This window comes from Saccostrea cucullata, unplaced genomic scaffold (assembly GCF_032062105.1).
Source record: "Saccostrea cucullata isolate Sc308-1 unplaced genomic scaffold, CSIRO_AGI_Scuc_v1 ctg430, whole genome shotgun sequence".
NCBI lineage: Eukaryota > Metazoa > Mollusca > Bivalvia > Ostreida > Ostreidae > Saccostrea > Saccostrea cuccullata.
This window is the reverse complement of record NW_026930981.1, coordinates 363,492-376,941: the sequence shown is the minus strand read 5'-3', so window position 1 is coordinate 376,941 and position 13,450 is coordinate 363,492. Positions and strand designations below refer to the sequence as shown.

General features: G+C 33.8%; 1 protein-coding gene and 1 long non-coding RNA gene across 2 annotated transcripts in view; both read right to left on the bottom strand.

Annotated features, from left to right (window-relative positions):
• Positions 1-13,450, bottom strand: part of LOC134230837 (uncharacterized) — an 85,763-nt gene that overhangs the window by 21,768 nt on the left and 50,545 nt on the right. The gene's annotated exons all lie outside the window — the stretch shown is intronic.
• On the bottom strand, positions 6,442-10,973 carry LOC134230854 (uncharacterized). Its single transcript, XR_009984433.1, has 3 exons — positions 10,472-10,973; positions 9,113-9,285; positions 6,442-6,737 (listed from the first exon to the last, which is right to left on the bottom strand). It is a non-coding gene; the product is annotated as an uncharacterized LOC134230854 (long non-coding RNA).

Below are 13,450 nucleotides of genomic sequence, written 5' to 3'. Positions count from 1 at the left end.
ACTAAATGTAAATGTTTTAACTTTGATGTTTTTTTTCTGTTAATTCTTGGATCCATGCCTCGGCAGATCATTTACGCGCTGACCTAGTTAGAATATTCCATCTGGCGCAGACCATCGATCATTTACGCAGTACCCTACATGTACATGTAGATAATTAAATAAGAACATATATTTTGACCAAACAACTAGCAGGCAATCCTGTGTCTGTGCAGCCCTTTTTAAGCGCTAAGCGTAAAACTACTTCCGTTCGCGATCCAGTGCCACTAAGCACGTTAGATAACTCCTCTGGTTTTTCTAAAAAAAATATGCAACTGGAAATCTCCAACTCTCGTTCGACTATTTACTGAGTTACGTGCAGTTCCAATAATAGGAGTTAATAAGTAGGTAAAGATATGCATGTATATTGTATGAAACCCCACCGTTAGTAGATAAGAGCGGTTCTTGTCATGCTTATCTCTACATTGTAGCTCATTTTTAAGCGCTAAGCGCAGCGCAGAGCGCTTTCTGTCAGCGTAAATCTACTTCCGTTCCGGATCCAGCGCCACTATAAGCAAGGTAGATAACTCCACTTGTTATTCTAAAAAGATGCAACTGGAAATCCCTGACTCTCTGCTATTTTAATGTAATGCTGCGTTACGTGTATTTCTAATAATAGAAGGAAACTAGATGAGATCTCGTTGCGAGCAACGAGTAGGTCTTCCGTTGAATTTATCGATAAGATGAGATGTGATTTTGAATGAGATATTTGTTAAAAGAGAATGACATTAAGTTTTCCTTCAATGAATTTAAAGTTTCTCATTTTTATCACGATATTCTGAACATCTTTTGTTCAATATGGCGTATAAAAATACCCTCCTCCTTTCAAGACGTAAAGCATGACAAAAATAGCATTTTGGCCCCATTGCGACCCCTTATTACGTAAGATATGGCCAAAATTTTATATTATATTGTTGCAAGTCGTTAAGATGTATATCTTTGCTTCTGTAATGTATCACAAAATATTGATCATTAAAGAGGTACAAATGCAAGACTTTTGGCCCCTTTAAGCCCCTATTTTAAGGTGTCAGTCCCTTTTTCTTGATATCAAATGAAAGGTCTTGTAATTTCAAAGACTTTTTGTTCAACACCTATTCAGAGATTTCTTTTCATTGTGGAGATATGCTTCATATAGATATTTAGGGGCCACCCCTACAAGTCTTTCATGGGGCCATTTTTCAAAAATTCAAAGTATGCATATTGTTTAGAATATTATTTTGACCATCTTTTGTTCAATATTGCTTATCAAAATATTCCCCATTTTCAAGATATGAATCGTCAAATATTTAGCATTCTGGCCCTTTGTGACCCCTAATTACGTAACATATGATCCAAATACTATCATTTATTGTTGCATATTGTTAAGATGAATACCTTTGCTTCTATAATGTATCACAAAATATTGATCATTTAAGAGTTAAAGATGAAAGACTTTTGACCCCTCTGAGCCCCTAATTTGAGGAGTCAGCCCCTTTTTCTTGATATCAAATGAAAGGTCTAGTGATTTCAAAGACTTTTTGTTCAACACCTATTCAGAGATTTCTTTTCATTGTGGAGATATGATTCAGGTAAATATTTAGGGGCCACCCCTACAAGTCCTTAATGGGGCCATTTTACAAAAATTCAAAGTATGCATATTGTTGAGAACATTATTCTGACCAACTTTTGTTCAATATTGCTTATCAAAATATTCCCCCTTTTTGAGATATAAAGCGTCAAAGATCTGACATTCTGGCCCCTTCTGACCCCTAATTACGTAACACATGATCCAAATTGTATCATATATTGTTGCAAATCGTTAAGATGAATACTTTTGCTTCTACAATGTATTACAAAATATTGATAATTAAAGAGTTAAAGATGAAAGATTTTTGGTCCCTCTGAACCCCTATTTTGAGGGGTCAGTCCCTTTTTCTTGATACTAAATGAAAGGTCTTGTGATTTTGAAGATTTTTTGTTCAACACTTATTCAGAGATTTCTTTTCGTTATGGAGATATGCTGAATGGAAATATTTAGGGGCCACACCTAAAAGTCCTTAATGGGGCCATTTTACAAAAATTCAAAGTATGCATATTGTTAAGAATATTATTCTGACCATCTTTTGTTCAATATTGCTTATCAAAATATTCCCTCTCTTCAAGATATGAAGCGTCAAAGATTTAGCATTCCGGCCCCTTCTGACCCCTTATTACGTAAGATATGCTTAAAAGTTGAAAATATGTTGTTGCAAATGGTCTAAAATTAATAAAAATCGAAAAATCGAGCAGAAAAAATGATAAAATTTTTTGGACAAACGGGGGATCGAACCCGGGTCGCCCGTGTGACAATCCAACGCGCTAACCATTCGGCCATTGGGATCGCCGCTTCGCGTTTTCAAACGCTTATATCTCGAGATTGGCTTTTTCGATTTTCAAACAAATTACATATTTGGCTTCTGCAAAAGGGTCTCTATCAAATTCTAAAACAAAAATATTAAAAAAGAAAAGTTGAAAAATTACGTTTTTTAAATTCGCTTCCGGTTTCGACCGGAAGTATTGACGTCGCACGAAAAGGCGATTCTGCAACGCTATAAATCATGAACTATCATCTCCAATTAATCTTCAGTTCATATCTAAAGCAGTTTTCGCTACTAAATCAAGACAAAATTGCATTTTAAAATCAGAAAATTGTCCATATCTCACTACCGGAAGTGACGCCATCGACGAAAAAAATTTCCAATAAGGTTCAGATCAGTACCTATCATATGTTAAAGTTTCATGAGAATCGGTCCAGTAGTTTACGAGAAATCGCGCGCACAAAATCGGTAAGAAAAATAATAATAATAACTAGATGAGATCTCGTTGCGAGCAACGAGTGGGTCTTCCGTTCGATTCTTGATGAGATGAGATCAGATTTTGATTGAGATTTTCATTCTTAAGTAATGATTTTCCATATTGTGTAAAAGACATTGAACAATAAAGACTCCTAAAATCGACGCCCCCTAATCACGGCCCCTAATATTAGGGATCAGCCCTTTTTTCTTCATAACATTTTAAAGCTCTCAGGATCATGAACACTTTTTGTTCAACAACTATTCAGAGGTTCTTTTTCGTTTTCGAGTTATTCGGAAAAGAAATATTAAGGGACCAGCCCTTCAACTCCCTAATGGGGACGTTTAGCGAAAAATGAAAGGTTGCATATTGTTCAGAACATCATTTTGAACATCTTTTGTTCAGTATTACTTATCAAAATCTTTCTCACTTTTGAGATACAAAGCGTCAAAGATTTTGCATTCTGGCCCCTTGTGGCCCCTAATTATGTAATGTACGACTTTAAAATCATAATATACAGTTGTAGATTGTTGAAATAAACATTTTTGCTTCAGTAATGTATTACAAATTATTGACTGTTAAAGAGTTATCGAAAAAAGACTTTTAGCCCCTCTTGGCCCTTAATTTGAGTGTCCAGCCCCTTTTTCTGGATTTCATCTTAAAGCTCTTAGGATTTTGAGCACTTTTTGTTCAACAACTATTCAGAGATTCTTTTTCGTTTTCGAGTTATTCGCAAAAGAAATATTTAGGGGCCAACCCTTCAACTCCCTAATGGGGACGTTTAGCGAAAAATGAAAGGTTGCATATTGTTCAGAACATTATTTTGAACATCTTTTGTTCAATATTACTTATCAAAATTTTTCTCACTTTTGAGATACAAAGCGTCAAAGATTTTGCATTCTGGCCCCTTGTGGCCCCTAATTATGTAATGTACGACGTTAAAATCATAATATACAGTTGTAGATTGTTGAAATAAACATTTTTGCTTCAGTAATGTATTACAAATTATTGACTATTAAAGAGTTATTGAAAAAAGACTTTTAGCCCCTCTTGGCCCCTAATTTGAGTATCCAGCCCCTTTTTCTGGATTTCATCTTAAAGCTCTTAGGATTTTGAGCACTTTTTGTTCAACAACTATTCAGAGCTTCTTTTTCGTTTTCGAGTTATTCGCAAAAGAAATATTTAGGGGCCAATCCTTCAACTCCCTAATGGGGACGTTTAGCGAAAAATGAAAGGTTGCATATTGTTCAGAATATCATTTTGAACATCTTTTGTTCAATATTACTTATCAAAATTTTTCTCACTTTTGAGATACAAAGCGTCAAAGATTTTGCATTCTGGCCCCTTGTGGCCCCTTATTATGTAATGTACGACTTTAAAATCATAATATACAGTTGTAGATTGTTGAAATAAACATTTTTGCTTCAGTAATGTATTACAAATTATTGACTATTAAAGAGTTATCGAAAAAAGACTTTTAGCCCTCTTGGCCCCTAATTTGAGTGTCCAGCCCCTTTTTCTGGATTTCATCTTAAAGCTCTTATGATTTGAACACTTTTTGTTCAACAACTATTCAGAGATTCTTTTTCGTTTTCGAGTTATTCGCAAAAGAAATATTTGGGGCCAACCCTTCAACTCCCTAATGGGGACGTTTAGCGAAAAATGAAAGGTTGCATATTGTTCAGAACATTATTTTGAACATCTTTTGTTCAATATTACTTATCAAAATATTTCAGACTTTCGAGATATAACGTGTCAAACTTTTAGCATTCTGGCCCCTTGTGGCCCCTAATTATGTAACATATGACATAAATATTAAAATATATAGTTGTAGATTTTCAAGATATACATTTTTGCTTTGTAATAATTAACAAAATATTGTCTGTTAAAGAGTTATTCAATAAAGACTTTTGGCCCCTCTCGGCCCCTAATGTAATGATTCAGCACTTTTTTCGTGATATCATTTTAAAGATCTTGTCATTTTGCACAAATTTTGTTAAGTATGTTTTAACAAAATCGTTATACTTTAAAAGATATGATACAAAATGTCTCGAAAATTCACTCTTGATTCGTGTCCTAAATTTTGACCCCTACCGAGCTTCCATACTATACAATTTTGGAAATTTTCAAAACTATTCTGCAATTCACCAAAGTGTCGTCTATCATCACTGAAAATTTCAGCTCTCTAGCTTATGCCGTTTTTTAGATTACTCAAGGACAAGGAGACCCTCTAAAAATCACTGTAAGGGCGATAACTCCCGACCGGAAGTGATTTTTTCAAAATTGAATCGGGGGTACAAACTTCAGATAGAAACACATAATCTCTGAAAATTTGAACAAAATCGATCGAATCGTCTTCGAGAAATCTTCTGCAAAAAAATTGTAAAGAAAAAAGAGGAATAATAACTAGAGCAAAGCTCGTTGCAAAGCAACGAGTAGGTCTTCCGTCCTGTTTTGACCGGAAGTGACGTCAACAAAAAGAAAGCAATGAGCTAAGTTGTCTCCAGTGACTTTATAATTTCTATTTTGAGTCAAAACCTTCAAAATAAGCTTTTTTGGCTACTTCTGGTTTGACCAAAAGTGATGTGAATTGACAAAAAATTAAGTTTAATGCCTTGGGTGATATATGTTACCCAAAACCTTGTCAAGAATGACAAAAATATGCACTTTCTGATGACTTTCGGTTTGACCGGAAGCGACGTCACCAGACGCATTTTGACGAATTCAATAGATTAAGCTTGACATTTTGAACAACTTTGCTTCTTTGACGTATTACAAATTCAAATTTTTTTTCCAGATATTAAGGAAAAAATTTTGGTCCCTCTAAGTCCTTAATTATAGGGGCAAGCCCTTTATAGTTGATATCCTTTGAAAGATCGTGACATTCTCTATAATTTTTCTTCTATATGTCTTTACAAAATATTAACATGTAAAAAGATATTGCAGAAAAGGTGTGAACATTTTCTAAATCCCCGATGGGATTTTTTACAAGCCATAGCGAGCGCCGACGTGCTGCACTTCCGGAGAAAGAGAGAGGTATGTGTCACATCAGCACATGTAGCTCTATCATCACTGAAAATATTATGTTTCTGTCTAAAAGCAATTTTGAGAAAAATGCTGGTCAATGTGACCCTATGAAAATCACTAAATCACAGAAATCTACACTAACGAATGCTCTGTGCCAAGTTTAACTTAACTTTGTCCAGTTGTTCTGAGAAGGAAATGAAATTCTGAAGAATTTAAGATAAAGATGATAATGGGTGAATTTTCAAAATTTTACTACAGCTTTAGCTCATATGAGCTAAACTGTAAACAGATTTTGTGCTTTGTTGACTTTGAAATGTGACTGGACATCTCTTTGATCTTGTGTTTGAAATAACATGTCCTTTGTTCTGAATCATGCACATTTGTTAATGCTTTAGTTGTTTATGCCAAGATAGCAATGTTCCTTCAATTATACTGTAAAAATACACATATTAGATCTTATATATTGCCACTGAAGACAGACCTCTATCATCTTTACCATTAGAATTGGTATGTCTTCCCTTGGAAGCGGAAGACCTCAATACAGATGTAAACATGCAAGATCTGACAAATATTTAAAAGAACATTTATTCCAAATTAAACATATTAGATTTTGCAACAAAATCTATTTATCTTGAAAAACTGAAAGCAATTGATGTAATCATATTTTTGGATTTATGTCTGTTTCTCAAATCAAAATTTAAATATGATATATTTAAAATCATCTTCTTAAACTGAGACTTGATTCAGTTGATTGTTTCAATTTCATTCTGCTGTTAATTCTTTGTCATCTCCCAAAAGAGGCTCTTCTGGCAAATCATGATCATGCTTGGCATCAAATTTCAGTACTCAGATGACAGTCACACCTATCAAAAGAAATTGATTTTTTTAAAAGTACAACTTATCAGATAAGATAAACCATCAAACTTAGTTATAAGATATTGTTATACCTTTAAAAAATTGTTCCTATACAAATCTATACAGAAAAAAGTCTAACATTTTTAATGTTTTGCTGAGCGGGCATAAAAAAATCGATGTTGGACCGCTCAGAGAGATGTTGAACTGCTTACGTCACAGAATGGGCGGAGCTTAATCTCATTTTCATTCTCTGGTTTTAAACAATGACAGATCTAATGTTACATTACGGAATATAGTACAAAATACATGTATGTCAAAAAATATATAATAAAATGAAAGGTATAACAAAACATTTATTGACAGAGTTCTCGGGCAAAATGCGTTTTGTCGGACCCTCGAACCAAACTGTCTGCCTTCGGCCTAACGGCCTCGGGCAGACAGTTTGGTTCTATGGTCCGACAAAACGCATGTTGCCCTCGAACTCAGTCAATAAATATATACTGTCACGTTTCTGCATGTGTATTATTTGTAAAACTACTCTAAAATCATTTATAAATTTAGGTTTACAGGCAGTCATTTGAGGATGTAATAAATAACATATTAGTTTTTCATGATTTCAAATAAATGGTATATACATAACTTGTTCATGTCAAAATTTATTAGGAATGGTAATGGTTAACAGTTGTTAATCGACTAATCAGTCAGAAAGATGGTATCTGGTTATGATTTTTTATGTGTCAGGATAAGGCCATTCATAAAGGTGTTACAGCACATTAGGAACAATGCACTAATGAAGTGACAAAACAGCATCGCATAAGAAACAATGAGCTAGCGCAAAGTAACAATGCTGCTCTAGCTCATTTAAAACACCATGCTTCTAAGTTTATGACAGCATGCTAATTGTTTAAGACACTTACATGCTAGCGTGAAGTAAAAATGCGCTATCACGCTTATGAGAATGGGCTAGTGTGCTTATGACAACACGGTGACACTGTACTTAGTGCGTTTGTAACAAAGTTTCAGCAGGCTGTTTACACTACGCCGTCAAGCTTACACATCAGGCCAAAATAAAATATACTCTTGTTTCCTGTCCCCTGACCAAAAAAATTAGGGTCGGTAGGTAGGGAAAAAATTTTATTTTCAAAATTTAATGAATGCAGAGCATATAGCATGTAATAACTGTAATAACAAGAAAATGATATGTTAACAGTTTCAAAGCAAGTTTGTTAATCAAGATTTATAAAGTAAAGGTAACCTGTACACTTGTGATGTATTAATTCTGTAAATATCATTGGTCAACTTCAGTATTTTAGAAAAATAGTTATCCAAAAAATGAAAATGTAATAAAAACTTTTAGGGTCGGAGGGTAAAATGGAGGGTAGGTCGGCTGACAGGAAACAGGAGTATTTTTTTTATTTTGGCCTAATAGATTGTGTAAAGTTGTATTAGGCCATTCCAAGTTTTTTCTCTGTTTAGCGTCCACCCATCTTTCAAAAACCTACCAATCTATTCGCAAAAAAAACAACAACACAGAAGCCAAAACATAAAACACCTGATTTAAATGATTTTCAATGATTTGATCTAACTAAACTACTTTAATAGAAGAAATGTCTATTCTTAAGCAAAAACAAGGGAATAAACGCTTACAATACACCAAATAAAACTTACTGTACAGAATTATTTGGAGAAATTGACAAATTCAACAATTTTGCCTAAATTAATCAATTTCAGGGCTCTTGATGTTGTGTGTTTTTTCTAACATGGGGTGTCAAAAACCAAGGCGCACACGGACGCTAAACATAGAAAAAACTTGGAATGGCCTTAGCATGGCAGCATGTTGAGCATCAGCACAACTGCATGTTGTTCTAAGTTGCCTTAGCCTAACAGTGTTGAGAACACTGTGTTAATTAGCACATTGTTCCTAACACACACTTTAACAAATTGCCTTATCAGGACACCATTTAGTTTTCCATATATATTTTAAAAAGACTGGGAATAAAATTCAGTTTTCGATAAGCTTCTTTTCATTATAAGTGTTTGCCTAAGCGTTTTTTACTATATAACCCAAATACATCATTGTCTGTTATGGTAGCCTAGTGGTAGGGCAATCGCTATGTATAATCATGAAGCTGGGCTTGATTTTAATTCACTGCATCAAACCTAAGACAAAAACATGTACGCAGTTATGTTCCCTAACCATGCACCCAACATTTGTAGTGAATTAGACCCTAAAAACCTCACAGTAGATGTTAGGATAATGACCCTGAGTTCCAAGTAAAGGTCCATATTGAAGCTATTCACCAGTATATATTAAATGAGTGAATGAGTGAGATTCTCATGATAACATTATCAATCAAAGTATCAATAAGAAGCTGATACTTACTGCTAAATGCTAGAGACAGGTTACTCCAAAGAGACTGTATAAACCGAGATTCTGTGTCACAGTAGGTGTGGGTGTTGGCACGAAAAGGATCCCTTACTTCTCAAAGGCAATAAGTGCTGAGTACAAGTCTACATTTGCAGCTTACTATCCCAAGTGGTGGCATCATAAAATGACTGAAAAATTTTCAATAGACTAATTAACAAACAAACCATTATCACAAAAAAAGCAAACTCTACTATTACATTTTTTTTTTACAAATTTCTTTTGCAATTTAACTAAGAAACATACATATGACATAATAAAATATTGATTTAATTAACTGAGCAATATTATATTGTGTGCAATTTTTTTGTCAATAAATTATACTAAATTTTTTTCTGCAGTAACTTTGGACCCACAGTGCTTTGCTTCTTTGAGCTACATTCAAGCTTTAAAGTGGTATTAATGTAGGCCAAACTTACACTACGACGTCATGTGACTTTAGAGTCTAGTGCCCTGTTCAGACGGAGAGTTTAATTCGCAGTAAATTATTGCGAAGTAAACTAAATTAAATGCAAATCAAACTAATGCGTATCAAACTGTGTTCACATGACAGCTAATTATAATGCAAAGTAACCAAATCGAATAAAAATTTTACTTTGACAGTCATGCAGGCTTCAGTTAGGCTTTTATGACATCATTTACAAATCATATCACCTTAGGCATAAACAGATGTATTTGACATAATGTCACAGTGTCTGTTTTCACATTTTAGTGATTAACACTATATTTTCCTTAGTTTTTCACTCAAAAATAGCACAAGTACTTAAAGCTGACCACCAACATGTAGCATTTGACTTAATTTTGCCATTTCACATGCCTCAAAATTTAATTGGAATTAGCTTACCTTAGTCATGTTAGTGTTCACAAGGAGCTAATGCAAAGTAATTTAATGCGCAGTAAATTAATTCGAATTAAAATAATTTGAATTGAACTCAGTCCATGTGAACATGCATCGATGCACCAAATGTCTAGTGCGGTTTGACAAGCCTGATCTAAATTAAAAGTGAATAAGTATCTGCCCTTACCATGCTTATCGTACCCTAACATCACACCCGTCAACATATTATTAGTTGAAAAACATTTTGTTTTGAACATGTTGAAAGCAAGTCTTGTTGAAATTACATGCTCACACATAATTAAATAAAATTTAAAGCTGTGGGGATTTTAAAAGGCTAACTGAGAGCGTCTGAACTGTAAAACAGTTAATATATCACTGTGCCTGTGTATTTCTAAAAATATCGACAGCTGATAAATGCTCTAAGCTGCCATAGTAATTATGGTAATATAATGTTAATTTTAGGTAAACAAAAATCTTACCTTCGAATTCATTCCCATGGTCCACGCCAATCATAAATTAAAATGTAACCGTCAGCTCTTTAATCATTCGATACAATTATCACTGGGGAATCCGAAACAGAGTCAAGAGTGTTCATCCTTGTTTATCACTGTGGCAGTCGGAATTTCCTCGTAAACAATTCACACAAGAATATATAAATCGGATAATTTTGCTTAGAATAATGCTCCAGAGGATTGATAAAGTACTTTGAGCTGCAGATAAAATGTCCGTGCATGTTTACATACGGCTTGTATGGTGAGAAAATCCTCAACTTCACTTTGTAAACATGATCAACATGTGTCCGATTTGCCGATTTCGATGGGACACACTGAAACCCGGATGTACTAAAGACCTGAAATTACCCGATGTTTTTATTTTAAATTAAATGATAATATTGAGTACTTAAAATGTCTTATTTTAAAGACCTTTGACTATGATGCATTATGTTATACAAGAATTCATTTGTTTGGAATATTACTGACAATTTTTAATCAGGTCAAATCAGGATTATAGCATATCAAGTCTTTAGTACCTTCCCGTTTCCCACAATGCCGCGCGTTGTTTACACCTATACAAATGCAGAAACAACCCATTTTGATTTCACCTTTTGTTGTGTACATACATCACATTTTAAATTACTTGCATAAAAAGAAAACAGAGAAACACCGAATCAACACTATATCTTACTGATAGGTCCCTGCTAAAACTGTGCGTTAGTGGCACAGTGAAGGCTTGGCTGGCTACAGTAGTTAGACAACTTGTCCAAGTAAGGTTTCCCACATATTTGTTTTATGAAAAAACAAATATAGTTTGGAGTTTGTTTATCTTTATACCAAATGACAGGGTTTTTCATCAATTCGAAATAATTTCAGATAAAATTTTTCATAGTATAACTGTTTCCATTAAAAAATTAATATTTTTAGCTCTCAGAAAAAAAAAACGTTTATGATCTATTTACCCCTGGCCTAATTATAGGGGCCAGCCCCTTTTCCTTAATCTTATATGAAAGCTCTCATAATTATGCACAACTTTTGTTGTATATTTCTTGCCAAACTATTCTCAGTGCAAAAGTAATTACGCGTTTTGACCGGAAGTGACGTCATTTGACGACTTTTGACAATTCCGGCATTATTTCCGGCTGACATCACAGTCAGTAAGTCAGAAAAAAATTGAAAAACTCAAATTCAATCGTTTTATTTGATTTATTTTGATTCAAAGGAAAAACTTTGAATTTTCGACTACTTCCGGTTTTTACCGGAAGTACTTCTGATGGATGCTTTTTGTTGAAGATTGTGAATAAAAATATATGTTCTATTTGCCTTTAATCAATCCCGTTAAATTTTTCAAAAAATCTTAAAATTAAACATCCCTTCCTGTGTCGACCGGAAGTGACGGATGCGAAATTAAAAGACGTCATGCATAACTCAATAAGATGTTTTATAATCCCTGAAAATATCATGATTCAATCTTGAGTGGTTTACAAGAAGATGCTTGGACAAAATGACAACTTAAAAAAAGAAAATCGGACAAAAAATGCGACCGGAAGTGATTTTCAAAAAAATGAAAAAAAGGTCTGGAGATATTACAACAATGCATCATTCCTGAAAAAATCTTTGAAATCGGTTCAGTAGTTTCGGAGAAATCACGTGTACTATGAAAAGGGAAAAATAATAATAATAGGAAACATAAGAAAAACAGTAAGGTCTTCCGAAGGAAGTCGGAAGACCTTAATAATAATAATAAAAGTGAAAAAGAAACAATAGAATAATAGAAGGGTCTTCCGTTGGAGACGGAAGACCCTAATAATAGGGAAAAAGAAACCGAAGAATAACAAGAAGGTCTTCCGTTGGAGACGGAAGACCTTAATTAGTAAGGTTTGAGGACGTTTCACAGTTAGAAGATAAGAGCAGTTCTTATCATGCTCTTCTGTATGCATTGTAGTTCATTTAAATCATGTCGGCACACATTAATTTGGTACCACGTAGCTTACAATCGCTGCCTCTATGGCGCAATTAATTATAAAAACAGTACATGTATATTATTTATTATGTACATGCAATATATAGTGATTGAATATTCAATACGTATCCGGTACATCCGGTACATCATATAAAACTCAGATGGGATTTGATAAGTTTTTAAATCTCAGACTGGAAGTGAGTTATTCAGTAAAAGAAATCAAATAAAAATGATTTACAGTGTACTACTTACATAATATGGTACGTTCTATATATCCATATACATTTTGTGAACTATATTATTTTTTTTTTCTTCTAGACAATTATTTGAGACAATGTAACTAAAACAAGCCTTTCTGTTAACATATTGCACTATGCTGAGATTTATCAGTGAAGTTGATTTTCGCATCTAAGTAACAATTAGTAACAGACTGGAATGCATTCAAGGACGGTCTTTTTAAGCGCTTTAAGCGCAGCGCAAAGCGCTTTCTGTCAGCGTAAATTTACTTCCGTTCCGGATCCAGCGCCACTATAAGCAAGATAGATAACTCCACTGGTTATTCCAAAAATATGCAACTGGAAATCCCTGACTCTCTTTCTGCTATTTTAGTGTAATGCTGCGTTACGTGCATTTCTAATAATAGAAGGCAATTAGTAAGGTTTAGTTGGTAGATAAGAGCAGTTCTTATCATGGTCTTCTCTATACATTGTAGTAATTCATTTAAATCATGTCGGCACACATTACTATGGTACCATGTAGCTCACAGTTGCTGCCTCTATGGCGCAAATACTTAATTAAAAAAACAGTATGTTATTTATCATGAACATGCAATATAGTGATTGAATATTCAATACGTACCCGGTAGATGATTTAAAACTCAGATGGGATTTTGGTAAGTTTTTAAATTTCAAACTGGAAGTGAGTTATTCAGTAAAAGAAATCACATAAAATTGATTTACAATGTACTACTTATATAATATGGTACGCTCTCTATATCCATA